This window comes from Crassostrea angulata, chromosome 2 (genome assembly GCF_025612915.1).
Source record: "Crassostrea angulata isolate pt1a10 chromosome 2, ASM2561291v2, whole genome shotgun sequence".
NCBI lineage: Eukaryota > Metazoa > Mollusca > Bivalvia > Ostreida > Ostreidae > Magallana > Magallana angulata.
This window is the reverse complement of record NC_069112.1, coordinates 56510037-56526102: the sequence shown is the minus strand read 5'-3', so window position 1 is coordinate 56526102 and position 16066 is coordinate 56510037. Positions and strand designations below refer to the sequence as shown.

Below are 16066 nucleotides of genomic sequence, written 5' to 3'. Positions count from 1 at the left end.
TTATCTTTTTAAATACCTTACCATTATAAAGAATCGGGATAAAAAACTTTTTTGTCTTTTTTATACTTTTGGTTCTGATCCGAAAACTACCGTCACATCACACGACGTAGACATTGATTAGTCAATTGATGTCATAAACAGTTTTCACTCTTCAACGAGCATCATTAAAAATGTATATATTTAATTGCAAAGTTTTATTTTTTTTGAAAATTCATAACCATTGATACCTTGGTCACAATAATCACCATGGAAACCATCGCCACACCAACGTGGACATTGGCCGGTCACGTGATGACACTGTTCTCCATATAAGTACAGGCAGTTTCCACACTTCATCGAAAATTTTGGTCCATAGGTATTGTTATTGCATGCTACAATAGTTTTAACATTTGTGCAATTTAAAAGCTTTTTAAGAAATGTTCATTGAAGAGTTTTATACGACAGAAATGCTTCCAAATGAAAAAGCCCGCTATAGCAGCAATAGCGAGTTATCTTAAATATATTTACATAAGCTTGGCATTTTTGTTTTGAATTGTAACGACTATATTTTGCTGTCAGGTATATAAATGGTATATAAATGGAATTATGTTGAAACCTGAAAGAAATTGTATTCAAACTAACTTTGTAAAACTGCAAAATAAGTTAGTGTCTTTCAGTTTGACAAATAACATGATTAACACATATGAAGTGAAAAAAAGAACCCTTACGTGTATTGCAGGTTTCACCTTTCCACCCCACTTGGCATCCACCCTCAAACTGTCCTGTCACCCTGTCACATCTGTATGGAACTCCACAGTTGATGTTACACTGTTCCTGACAGTTAATACCATAACAGCCGTCAGGACAAGCTATTTGTAGATAAAACAGAACGTCAATTATATTATGTATTATTTTTTATTTGTTAAAGGTCAAACGACACGTTCCTCAATTTTATATTACTTTTTCATGAAATTTGTAATTGATTTACTACTACTTTGAGAAGCTTTCGTGCAAAAAACTCGGATACCTTACCAGTAATTTCTGCAAAATACCGGAGTATGCAATTTTTTATATAATCTTTTTGAAAATAAACTTGAATTGCTGATATAAAAAATTATATATTGATATATACAGCCGGCGTTTGTCTCATGACCCATGGAACCTTCAGTCCTTGCAGTGTGCAGCCACCGCTCTGACAAAAATACATGTAATTTGTTGTGTTTACAGTGGTAGACGATAAGCTATTCCGGAAGAACAAAGCTACAATCAATCATTTTTCCCTGAGATGCTGTACAAACGTATTATATTTAGTGTGTACGATATTTTGCAGTTAATCATTTTTGGGAGTTGATTTTAATCAACTTTCCTATGCACTTACTCGGGCAAAGCTAAAGTGAAACAGTGTTTGGACCTATGCACAATTCAATACCGCTGACAACGCTTAGTTCTTGAAAATAATCAATAAATTCGATGCTATGTATTCTGAAGCATTGTTTTTTAAGAAGACTTATTTAGTCCTATTCCTTATGTTTTCCTACGCTAGAGTTCAATGTAGTGTCGTTCAACCAGACGCTTGGCTGTCTCCGTTAGTATCCGGCAAAACTGAGTCTCGCTTGTCGGAGATAAACGGAGACAGCCGAGCCTTTGGTTGATAAGACTAGAGTTCAATCTTGCCTGGATCCATACAATTTCTCAGAAATATTTCGACTACTGATACTACCTGCCATGCAAAATCACATATCGTTGATTTTGAATAAATGATAATCGATAAAATCAACTCCCGTCAGTATTTCAGTACTTTGATTCATCAAGTTAGAGTGGAATTGATTTAGCGCATGCCTTTGTGCACCTATATATCTACATATATTATATGTTTAACATTTGGGAGTGTACTTGATTTTGCAGATGCCCCATTACGCCAAATAAGCTAATTAGATTACACGGGCAAATGTAATACGTTTACAGTATTAGACACAAGTTCCCAAAGTTTATACTTGCTATATGTCATACTATAAGCAGTTCAAAACCCAATTGTATGACTGTAAGTGTTAGTACCTAATTTGCACTTATCGCCATAATATCCGCTGGCACATCCGTTCAGATAACTTCTGTTCACATGGGGACACGGTTCTTTGTTTTTACAGTTTCCACAAATCTGTTGACACTCCAGACCGTACGTTTGATCAAGACATTCTAAAAAAAAAATAGCCAAATTCTGGTTACTGTCCAAAAATGGGTTACTCAACTAATAAGTAACAATAAAGTCAACACTTTAATCGATAGAATAATCTATAGACTGGATTAAAACCTCTCACTTTCATTACAAGTTGGACCTTTGTATCCTGGTACACAGCCCAGACAGGTTCCAGCCACGATGTGACAGTGACCTTCCTGACAGTTCTGTGCACACGATAAAGAACAATCCTCTCCGTAATATCCAGGTATGGGACATCCTATTAAACCATTTTGAGTAATTATGATACTTACTAAGGACAAAACCTCAATACTCTAAAACATCCCTACTTACAATACACTGCATGTATACGGTATACGTGTCTGCTTCGAAACGGAATGCAAAATATTCTACACCATTCATCTATTAACTTCTATAATATATAAGCACAACTACTAAACACTCGTTAGGTCATCAATTACAAATTCTTTGTTAAATTCACTCACCGTACACTTCAACTTCACACAGTCCGTTGAATGCGTACTGATCATACCCAGCAGGATACGGAGGATGGGTCCTGTTGTTGTAGTAGATGACGTATCTCCCGTGTGTGATACATGTTATGTTTGTTGGGTTGGGAATTGTGTCTCTGGTGTAGTTGGTGTCCTTGAAACATAGTACTCCATGGTCTTTATTGGTAGAGTTTGATACGTAGACAGAGTATCCCAGGAATCTAGTAGTATAGCCATTGTTTTTATCTATAAAAAACCCAACAAATCACACCTCATTTAAAACACTTATTTGAAATATTTTGAAAGCATACACAAAATCCCATCAGGGAGAGTTCTGTCATTGTAGTAGTTTCTTCCATGCGAAGTAAACGTTTTGTTTGAGAATTAGATGACGTTTCCCAGTTATGCTTAGTGTCTTTAAACGTAATGACTCGTGGTTCTTGTCCGTACTATGCAATACGTAAACCGAGAATCCAAAGATTTCTGCAATGTATATCCATTGTTTTCAACTGACACAATTAAGGTCCATATCAAGTAAACGAAAGGTGCCTACAGGTTTATAAAATTCAAGATATAAATTCTTTTAATTATGCTTCATAACAATATCTTTGTTTCATAGGGTGTACCAAGGCTTAAATTTTACTTAAATGAACACAGTGAAAAATCATTTTTTAAACAACTTTTTTCTATAAAATATGAATGATAAAAGTAACAAATCCCCGAGTTCTGTCCATTTTGGACAAATGAAATGTATCTAGAATGTCTCTCCAAAGACGGCATTAAACAAGCTCTCGACCTCCTCTTTAAAATAATGTCAAATCGAATATAGGAACTAGGATTGAATATTGAATGTCAAAATATTGTTTAATTTTCCTCATAATTTTCCCCATAAGTCGTAAAATACGAGAAAAGATTCTCATCAAATCAATTATGACGTCATAATGGTTTAAGCACCAAAAAGACAATTTGGAATCATTTACTAGATCTTGACCTTCAGTAATAAGGAAACATTCTTTGAGTATGTTGAAGTGATAATTTTGGTTGGGCGTAATCAAATCCAATAAAACTGGAGGGCTTTATGATAGATTTGATCACGCTTCGACAGAAATTATCACTTCTTATTATTCAAAGAATGATTCATTGCTACTTAAATTCATATAATAATAAAATTTGATTGAATATGAATAAGCAAGCCCCACGTTTGCACCAATTATTCGTCAGTTGAATATATTGGACTGTTTACATGTAGTACAAAATCTATACGTAGCGTTATCACAGGCAGAGACACTGAAAAGATATGAACATTGAGAAATACTTTTCTACCACATCTATCATAGCATACATTAAACTACAGCATATAATTGCAAAGCATTTAAACGGGTTCGGTGGTCGATTTCTAGAGTTATCTTATACATGTATATGTAATTGATTGCTTATACATGTTATTGAATACAAAAGTTTTTGTATACTGAAGTTTGTTTGATAACATTTTGAAGTTCATTGTATTAACATGTATGTGCCAAAAAATTCATCCTCTGATTTAAGTTTTCCATAGCATAGCAAATAAATCTCATAGCATTTAAAAACCCGCATTCCATGGCCTAGCTTTAAGGTCGTACAAAACAAATAACTAAAGGTAATTGTTTCCTATTGCTCAATTTTTCTGAATTTTGATAGTTTGTAATTTCGAATGAAATATATAAATATGTAACATTTGAACAAATTCTGACATTTTTTGCCCAAATCGCCTTGAACAAACCTGTCGTCCCGAGAAGTTGCAAATGTGACCAAACCTACTATAATTTGATTCTCATTTCAGTAGAGTGTAAAATGTTAATTGTTAATTTTCTATGCGAATAAGTTACTTTTCAAAATATTACAAAAATGTTCATACAAGAGAAATTTCTGTTACTTACAGACACTGAAATAAATTGTAATTGGTAAGCAAAGGTAATTTCTAAATAAAGCATTTGTAAATCGTCTTTAAGGCGACAATTTACTACATGTTATTATATAAGGAATAAGGCATCATTCTTTGAGTATTATGAGGTGATAATTTTGGTCGGGGCGTAATCAAATCCAATAAAGCCCGAAAGGTTTTATGATAGATTTGATTTCGCCCCGACCGAAATTATCACCTCATAATATTCAAAGAATGATTCCTTATTACTTATATTTATATAATTTTAAACCATCTTATGATTAAATATTTAAATATTAATAAGAAAACCCGCAGGCGCCTCAAATTTGGCTTTATGAGTTATATAGTAAGAAATCGATACGTAGTGTTATCACAGGCAAAGACACAGCAAAATGTAAATATATAACGGTCTTTAACGAGAAATTGTATGGTTAGAATTTCAATAAAAAATAACAATGTGGTTGTCATTACGCAGTAATTAAAATATATCAAACGGTGGGTCATAAATTAACAAAGGTTTAAGAATATTTGACAAAGGTGCAAATTGATAAAAATCCTAATTGACGTCATCATCTATGACACGATCTTCGATATGACAATGAAATTTAATGCGCATAAAGTCTGAACACTGATAATGGTTGTATTTAAATTTGTCTTTATTTTGAACGGAACAACAGTTACACATTTTTAAATGATAAAAGGCTCAAACTGCACAACAATCAAATGAACACCATTCAAATGAAGGTTTCGATATTATCAGAAAATGCAGTACCTCATTTTTTTCTGCCTTGAGCATGGGTATAATTTATATTATGTTCTTTAAAAATGGATTATTATTTTTTACATAATATTTTAACTATTATCAAATACCAATGAAATGAATATGCTAAAGAATCACGATACTTTAATATTGATGTGTTTTGAGCATAATGTAATATATTGTAATTTTGCATCAATACTTGTTCATATACTGTACATGTATTAAAGTACAATTAGAATATAGTATACAGATTTTTTTTTAAATGTAATTTGTTTTAATCATCATTCCAACACACTTTTTTTTTAAAAATGGAACATTTGATTATACAATGGTAATTGCCTGTAAATGTATGGTGTTTTATCTTTAAAACCGCCTCCTTAAAGTATAAACTTATTCATGGAATTTTATTGCCACATCTTCTCTTTTAATCTATACTTACTCCAGTCAAAGTTAGCCGTCCTGTACTGTATAAATACGTGGTGTATACTGAGTATTTCACCCAGGTCTACCCGCCATTCTGCTGTTTGTTGTCCGTATTCTGATATCACACACTGTCCTCCAGAAGCAGTCAGGTCTGTATACCGTCCGTCCACAGCACGATCCGCCCCCACACATCCCTGTAAGGATGCTGCTGCCATGCTGATTTGTTCAATGCAAGATTTTCTGTAATACAATGTTCATATGGTAATTAGCTTCATATTCTACTGTGGTCAAGTTTTCATCAAATAATTGCAAATAATAATTAGACCTAATTTGACCTGAACAAACGAAAGATCTTTTCGACAGCCCTTTTTTAATGTTTCAAAAAATAAAATTCCATGATTTTTTATTTTAAAAAACGCCTTTGTACATACAGCTACATATTTAATTTAAACTTTTAAGAACCTTAAAAGCATTAAAAAGATAACTCCAGAACTCTCTTTATCAATATGCCGTTTTTACCAAGGAAAACATTCATATTTAATCAATAACTTATTTATCCAGCAAACATTTTGTATTGTGATAAATTTTATGATTATCATCCATTGTGCAAAGGGAGACAGGTCAGATTTACTTCCATCTACAGATGCAGTTGTCACACTGTTTTATATAACGCAATATTTTCTATATAAAAAGGAGAAATACATGTATTAGATGTATTGACAAATGCATTTCGAATTTGGAAATGTAATCAACATCATTAACGCTGGAAGACATTTATTTAATTAATTATACAGGAGATTATGAACTGTATTTAGCAATAATCAGCGTTTTCTAATGAACATTTTTAACGCTATTTACATTTTCAGTGTCTTTTCCTGTGGTAACACTACGTATCAATATTGTACCATATGACGTATAATTGGGGCGCAAGCGGGATTTGCTCAATTACATTCAATTATGTAATCGTACAATTGCTGAAAAATTATATAAATATACACATGTAAGAAATAAGGATTAAGAAACCATTCTTTGAATATTATGAAGTGATAATTTCGGTCGGGTGTGACCAAATCTATCATAAAGTCCTTCGGATTCTACTGGTTTTGATCACACCCTGACAAAAATTATCACCTCATACTACTCCAAGAATTACTTCTTATTACTTAGATGATACCAAAGTAAAGGGTTGGCATTTCTAAACACTGACAAAATTTATTATTTCATTTTGACTTTTCTAACTTTTAAGTTTTGACGTTATGAACACGACAGTTACTTTGAGGTATAATAGTACATAGATTAAAGGTCTATATTAGGAAATCAATGCAGAATATAATTCAGAATATGAACAACATTTCTACAAGCATGTATTTAACGAGTTTGTTACATGTATTCAAAGAAATACATTGATATGATGATGAGAAAATATACGCATATTTAAAACATAATATACGTTGTCAAGTTTTGTGGTTTTGTTGTACTATGTTCATATAACGTATTGAAAGGGCGTATTTGAACGATAAAATGCTTTCTTTGGTAGTTCATTCGGGATATGAAGGTAGCGACATTGCAGAAAAAATATATAACCCGCATTAGCGGGTTTTGTAATGTTTTTCTGCAATGATCGCTACCTACATAACCCCCATGAATCCTCAAAGAAAACATTTTATTGTCTATATTAACCTCTTAATTTCTTTTAACTAATTAATAGATTGATTATAAAAAGTTAGTGAAATTCACTTAATTAAGTACGTTAGCTTAAAGAAACACCCAAATCGTCTCCTATATATGAGACTCTGAGTCTGACATCATCATGATTATTTCGTGCAGTCCGTAATTTTTCTTAGGTCGTTGTTGGTTTCGAGCAATCAATAAACAGAGCGTGTCAATTTCAATCCTGTCAATTTCTTAAATTATAAGTTTCAGTCGCTGTAGATTTCGACCAATCAATAATCGAGGTGAGTAAATTTCATGTGTGCAGCTATGAATTAACTATAAGTTTCCGTAAGAAATAGAGGAAAAAATATTTGGTAGATGTAAATATACCATTATGAAGATACAATGTAATATCAAATTTGTAGAGCGTAATTGTGGGCCAATACATGTAGTATAAGCGTCAAACTGCTTGGTTTCTTCAGGATAATTAGTGCGTCAAAAAGGGCAACCGTGTGGGAGGAGACAGAGACAAGTGTAATTAGTTGTGAAACGGGCTGAGAAAGGAACCGACTTCTGCCCCCCAACCTGAATATGAAAACAACAAGTAACAATATGTATTCCTTGGTAAATAAATAAATAAAGGAATGAATCAGTAGAATGCCTTACCATATGCTCTGCCAAGACTGATCCATACAGACAGAAAAGAGCAAAACACAACTGACTCCATAATGGCTGTTCTTTATATAATAAACCATCCAGGAAGTAAAAATCAAGACTTTTAAATAAAAAGATATACATACCCAAATAAATAAACAGATCATTCGTAAAAAAGAAAAACACCGCATGAATTAGAATATCGATTTTCCTTGCGGACAGGTTGATTTCATGCAGGTATATAATGTGTACATGTGTGTATAGTGTAAAATCTTTTTATTCGTCGACAAGATCTAGTTATACACTGTTATGAGCATCCTCCTCTTGACCCTTTAAATATTCTATACAATATAGATGTTTATGTTTGCATAACATTTACTCTAGTCTTGAAGCGTTCTAAAGATTGTGACAATTCAATGTAGTTTCTGAGTTTTTTGGATTAGTTTTAGAAATGGGGAGACGGGGAAAAACGGATGTGGAACGGGAGGCAAAAGTTAACAAAAACAATTTCTTGAAGTTAATGAATCTCTTAAGGTTGATTGGTACTTCTAAATAATTAAAGAATATGATATAATCTGTTATTTGTAACAAAATGCCTCATTCTATATGTTAACAATTGCTGACGACTAAGCAGAGAAACAAAATCAATTAATATTCTAATCTTATAGATATAAATAGAACAACAATCTTAACTAACGGTTAAGGATTTTTGTTTGCTAGTTATGAAGCTGGTATGGAACCAGATTTTAATTACTTTTTTTACTCAACCCCCCCCCCCTCTCAATCGAAGAACTCTTGTTGTAACTGTTTGATTGGGGCATGATTGCAAACACTGACACGTACTTCCTTCGTATCCATAAGACTGTTATCGATATCAAACAAACGTTATAAGTTAGCCTGATTCTTTAAAATTTAGAAGTCTTTCGTTTCCAAGATAAAACAATTTTTGTGCATCATATCAAATTATAGAATATGAACCATGATTTTAATACATGTTTGATGGCAGCATGATATAGGTTGTGACCTCTGTAATATATGATTGTCTATATTTCGTAACGTAATCTCATAAAAGCTAGATTCCTATTGGCTTCTACATCCCTTTAGAATTGAATCTAGGTTTAAAACGAATTACTTATTTTCTTATCTTTTCATTACTGAGCCCTAAATTTTAGATCAGATGATGTTTTTCATTACCAAAATATTTCTATGTTCATAGAGATTAAAACAAAATATTTCATTGGCACAAAATTGTGGATCAGCCAATGGGAAAGTAGGTTTCTTCCAAGTATTAAATTCAGTATAATGTTAACAATTAAGTAGAAGGGTCAGTTACTTTACTCCTGTCATCCCTATCTTATCTCTACAATTTAGTTCGCATGATCAAACTGATATAATTTCTATCAGTGCTCTACGAGACAATATGTACTTTATCTTTGCTGTCCACAGGGTAGCCCAGAGTAATGACCGTCCCTGGGCTGAGGTTTACGACTTCATCTTTGATAGACTGAGGGCGGTCAGGCAAGACATGACGATACAGTAAATGGACGGACCAGGGGCAATAACTTTGCTAGAATACGCTGAGAGGTTTTACATCTATGCTGGATACATGTAATCATGGCTCTGGAGAAATTAAAAATTTATCAGCTTCAAAAATTGTTAATCTGTATTCAATTTTATTTTTAGTATTAACATGAAGGAAGAGTTTGAATTATTAAGTTCTATAAGAATATGATGCCATGTTTCAAATGTTTGCTGGTCACAAGTACATGTAATCATAATTGTAGAATTATCTTTTTGGAACGGAGGTAAAACTTGCTTAGATTAGATAAATTTTGTAATACAGAAAAGCTGTACATTTAAGTAAAAATGTAAGCTATTCTGACCATTGTAACTACAAAATTACCCCCCACCGAAGTAAAAACTTTCAAACTATCTCACGATGCACTTCCTCAGAATTAGCGGGTTCTAATTGGTCAGTATTGGTGCACTTATAATTCGTAGAGAATGTTAAAATGGAAAAGAAGTTGCTGTTGTAAAATGAAGAATCGAGAGACAGGAGCATCCTATACAAACGGGATATAATACACAGGAACGAAGAACATATATCAAGGTAACTTAATTCACAACATAGAAGGTCCCGATGAAATTTCCAAAGCTCATATTATCTCTCATTTCAATAAAAGATCTCCTGCCATTGAAACGGCGTCATTTTTAAAAAAAAAATGGTTCTGTATTTTTTTCTCATATCTCTTTAAAACACACATTGTGACCAAATCATTATTCAAGTTAATGTGCATGATACTTAAGATTTATTAGAGCGCTATAAAGAGTGTTTAATAAGTATTTGGATGCTTTGTTGATTCAAACGAAAAATGTTTTTTTACACATTGTACAGTTTACAAACCCTAGTATTGAAGGGACGTGGTCTCGAGTTTGGTCAAATTCTATTTTCTCTGTTTTTATCATTTACAATGCTTTAAAAATGAAATTTGAGAGTCAGGCGTAGAGTTATAAGCAAGATACAGGGCTCACATTTCTTTGTCTTGTTAACAAGACTCGTGCCCTGTTTTTGTTTACATAGGTTTAATATACCAGTAAAAATCTGTTTCTAACCTATTTGTCAATCTTCAAGACCTATCCATTTTAATCATAAATAAACAATTTCTAACATATAGCACATTCATTTTAGATCTAAAACTGGAATTTTCACTTCAACAAGGCTACAACAAAGGTTTTGTTTACATATCAACGTATTGTAAGCTCTGTAACTCCCTTATATCTCAAAAAATTTGCTGACTATTAAAAATGACTTAGTTACTTAAGCATTGTAAACATCAAAATTAAAGAATTAAATTTTGAACAAAATCGTGATCAAACCCCTTTAACGTAATATTTTTTTTTATCATCAAATCTGGAAAGTGAAGTCTTTATCGTTTTTCTTTTTTTAATACGAAGTCAAATGTTTCCGGTGATTAGTTGCATCTTCTTCGGTGAATGACAGAATGTTTTGACTAGCTTGTCGATGTGAAACCAAGGTATTGTCTTTGAAAATGATTATTTTCACTTTATCTTATACATGTGAAAAATCTTTTAAATTCTACTGTAGTCATTCTGGAAAAATCAAGGTCGAAGTTCTGGGCAAAGGGAAGGGGGGGGGGGTAAACAAACTCATACTCCTTCCATTGTACATGTACCAGTTTCAGGCAAATCACTATATACATCAAACAATGAAAAAAAAATCATTTTTTAAACATAAAATATTTAAAATATCATTTTAGACCAGATACGACTGTAGTCATTGTAGAAAAAAATTTAAGGTGTATTTGTTAACATGGACGAAAATCAAAATATGTTGGTTTAAGTCATAATTTTTTTTATTTTTGATTTATTTGTAAGAGACTAATATAACTGAATAAATAGTAAATCGTGACATTTTTACTGAACATTTTTAGCATAAATAACTCTGCAACCAGACACATGTAAGATGTATTTTCATCAGGCTGTAGCTAATTCAGAGCAATTACACTTTGAACATAAATGGTTATAAAACGGGTATGTCAAAATCATTTGCATTTTGTAAACAGAAACATTGGTATAATAGAAAAAAAATGGTTTAATACACAAGCTGCTAACTGTACCTTAGGAAATGAAAAACATGCCTGAAACATGTTATGAAAAAGCAAATATATATTCTGGAGATCCTGGATACAAAGCAATAATTGGCTAGTAAATGGTTTTTTGCTCTCTTAATAACACATTGTTTCATTCTAATGTCTTAAAGACACGTTTTGTGGTATATCATTAAGGTCCTAACGTATCTCTGTCAAAAGAAATGTCTATAATAAGGATTGATGATCAAGTGTTTTCACATACTAAACTCGGATTTTATGGGAATTTTTGTCAAGATAGTTTATCATACTGGGATTCTTTTGTTATTTCTCCAAGCTCTTGATACGCAGTGTTGTCTTCAGCTTTGTCATACACAGACTTCGAAAAATTATCCAACTGTTCATTATCCTTAACTCTTCCGACGGAGCATCTATCAAGGTTTTCTTTGTCATTTTGTTTTCTGCACATGTTGTTTCTTAGTTGTCTATTAAAGAATATAGGCATCTTCATGAATAGTTTAGCAGAGACAAAATTAAAATTACTTAAATTGAACAATTGATGACAGCAAATTGAATATTTTTTTAAAAGTATTTGCCTACCTAATTATTAAAAATACATTAAGTGTTACACTAAGAATTATAATTGTAACACAGACATAGAGCGCATTTGATAACTGGCTGGTTGATGCAGGATCACTAGAAGATGACTCCAACACTGGAAAAGAAACTCAAGTTCAAAAAGCCATATCAACAAGATCGACGTATATAATAGTATATCAAAAGGGGAATGTTATGTACACATATATATATCAATTGCAATGCTTTGTAAAACCTTTCAGCACCATTTTCATTATTAATTTAAAAACTGAAAATCTTTCTAAAAAAATTACAATTGTATCTTTTTAAATACATCACTCAAATAAAGCATCGGAAAAATTTGGTTCTGATCCGAAAACTACCGTCACATCACATGACGTAGACATTAATTAGTCAATTGATGTCATAAACAGTTTCCACGCTTCAACGAGCATCATTGAAAATGTATATTTTATTGCAAAGTTTTATTTTTTTTGAAAATTCATAACCATTGATACCTTGGTCACAAAGATCACCATGGAAACCATCGCCACACCCACGTGGACATTGGCCGGTCACGTGATGACACTGTTCTCCATATAAGTAGAGGCAGTTTCCACACTTCATCGAACATTTTGGTCCATAGGTATTGTTATTGCATGCTACAATAGTTTTAAAATTTATGAAATTTAAAAGCTTTTTTAAAAAAACATTCATTGAAAAGTTTTATAGGACAGAAATACTTCCAAATGAAAAAGCCTAATATAGAAGCAATAGCAAGTTATCTTAAATATATTAACATAAGTTTGGCATTTTTGTTTTGAATTGTAACGGCTTAATTTTGCTGTCAGGTATATAAATGGTATTATGTTGAAACCTGTAAAACTGCAAAATTCAGTTTGACAAATAACATGTATAAAATGATCTTCACCTTGAGTACAGTGACTTCCTTGATATCCACTATCACATCCATTAGGACAGGTACCATTGACGTAGTGACATTGTGCTTCGTCAAGACAGTGACCACAGAGTGAGCTGCAATTCTGTCCATACGTTTCACCATCACATTCTAGTAAATAATCAAATTTATGTTCGTATAAAATGCAATAGGAATTGGACAGGTTTTAAACATTCATTATAATGTCCACATTTACGAAATCACTAAAAAATTTGTGCTGGCTAAGTGCTTAAATTGCGCTTAAAAAGTATATTTTTAAATAATTTCAGTACTTTAAGATGTATTACATTTAAAAATATAATATTCTTTTTTTATGTTTTAGTACTCTTTCTAAAATTAAGCTGATTTACATATATTAAGTTAAAAAATAGCCCTTACTTGTATCGCAGGTTTCACCTTTTAACCCCACCTGACATCCTCCCTCACACTGTCCTGACACCCTGTCACATCTGTATGGAACTCCACAGTTAATGTTACACTGTTCCTGACAGTTAATACCGTAACGACCATCAGGACATGCTATTAGTATAGAAAACAATGTTAGTTTAATAAAAAGAAAAATCAATTAATCCGCTGCATTTAAATGACAACTTCCGATTTTAATAAAACAATATTTTACTACGTCAGCGATTAGATTTACTTAAAAGAAAAACGTTTTCTTTATAATTGTAATCTTTTGTCAGCTTGTTCATGTCACTCATTTATACATTTTTTTTTCAATAGACTTATTAAACTAACACATACCGGTATTATATCAAAATTTAGTAATATTATCTGTTTTTAGTTATTGGTATCCTTAGGCTAATTCATAAAAGCTTACAATAAATATTCTATACTATATTATACTAAGTATATTTATAGATTTAGGAGTTTGTAATATTCATATTGATAATATTATACAGTTTTTATTCTTAATACTAGTACCTTTATCACACTTTTCACCATTTACCCCTCTGTCACATCCGTTTAGGCAACTTCCGTTCACATGGTGACAAGGTTCTTTGTTTTCACAGTTTCCACAAATTTGCTGACACTCTGGGCCGTACGTTTGGTCCGGACATTCTAAAACACAAACATTTTCATTTGCTTATTTAGTCGTCGTTCGACATGCGCCGCTTGTTAGAATTTAAACTAATTCTGCTTCTTCACTTTGATAGTCGGGACTAAATTCAGTGTAAAGCATCCGAAGGAGAGGGTAAAATAAACTGTGAAATTAATGACCCCAATCCCCCAGGTAAAATGCATGTTAGGTATAAACTGTTTAAAAGATGCGATATTTAAGAAATATCGTATAAACTGCTTGTCATTTAGCACCCTGTTAGAAGTATATTCTTATCATGAGCCTTTCTATGTTCCAAAAAAAAAAAATCTTACAAAATGCATACAATTGCTTCCCTCTAAAACCGGTTTTTACTTATTCATTCAATATTTGAGTTCTATGATTATAGCGAGCGCAGCGTTGGTGAGCAAAGGGAGCTCTATAAACCAATGCACTGGAAAAAACGAGCTAAACCTACAGATTCATAAAGAAAAATTGTTTGGCAGCATCCCATTATGCTTTCTAAATGAGTATAGCTCCCGCAGTGCTATGCCAAAAATGACTGTCAATTAACTCGTGATTTACGGTTCCTTGATGGTTGATTACACGTTTTGAGTATCATACAGACTTTGAATTTTTTATACACTTTCATTTCTTAGTATTGAGGCGAGAAACGCAAACAAATGTTTATACATTTTAACGTATGACGTCACAGTCAACACGTGCTATTACGCATATTGTCAATGATTTCTAAATTACAGCCTTGTTATTTTGAACATTTTGAACTTAATAAAAATGCAAAACAAACAAACACTTATACAATCCATGTAGACATTGCATATTGTCAAACCATTACATTAGAAAATGGAAAATTACACACATATAAACAGAAACTAGAGGCACGAATGCAAACTTGTGTATTGAAATTGCAAAAAAAAAAAAAAAATTAAAACGATGTAAAAAAAAAAAAGAGAAAGAAAAGTTATAACAACATAATACATGTGTAAAAGAAAAATAATTCAATTCTCCCAAAAAGTAAAAAACGGTTTTATAGGGAAGGAAGTTTATGCATTTTGTATGATTTTTTTTAAAATTTAATATAATTTAATATAGAAATATTTTTAATAATTGTTTTTTCTCTCTTTCTCTCTCTCTCTCACTTTTTCCTCTCTCTGTCTGTTTCTCTCTCTCTCTCTCTCTCTCTCTCTCTCTCTCTTAAATTTTTTGATTGACATAATATCACTTAGTTCACAATGCCGTAAGGTATGTTTAATTCTTGCTTCTTTCTGCACTCACCACTACGATAGCACCTAAACACTTATTAAAATCAACGTTACTGATAAATCCATAGACTTATTACACCCTAGCTCTATGGAGCTTCACCTCTATCACATGTCGATTGTATACGCATTTACGTCTGAATAAGCTTTTCCCTACCATTTTCGCAGTATCTTCCTTTCCATCCAGGCTTACATCCAAACTCACAGTCCCCATTGAATCTATTACAGCTGTTGCAGTTTGTACCACATTTGTTAGCGCAGTTTGGACCATACCAACCAGCAAGACATACTGCATTTCAATAATAAACAATAAATTATGACTTATCTTCGTCAAGATATTTAGCTTATCATTTTGTTTTTTCTTTTCTGTCTCTTTTTTCTAGCAAATGATCCCCTGCAGGTTTTACTAATGAAATTTATATTACGTAGTTATAGAACATTTGGTTCTTGCAAGCGCTTTCAGTTAATTTTTTTTAGTTTTACCTCTGTCGCATGTATCATGAAACACTCCTTCATCACATCCGTTTGGG

The 16066-nt window shown here is 32.1% G+C and overlaps 1 protein-coding gene and 1 pseudogene across 1 annotated transcript in view; one reads left to right on the top strand and one right to left on the bottom strand.

Annotated features, from left to right (window-relative positions):
• LOC128172588 (SAC3 domain-containing protein 1-like) overlaps positions 1–16066 on the top strand; it is a 35744-nt gene that overhangs the window by 2387 nt on the left and 17291 nt on the right. The window lies entirely within an intron of this gene.
• The window catches only part of LOC128172586 (multiple epidermal growth factor-like domains protein 10), a 56881-nt pseudogene that overhangs the window by 36408 nt on the left and 4407 nt on the right, over positions 1–16066 (bottom strand).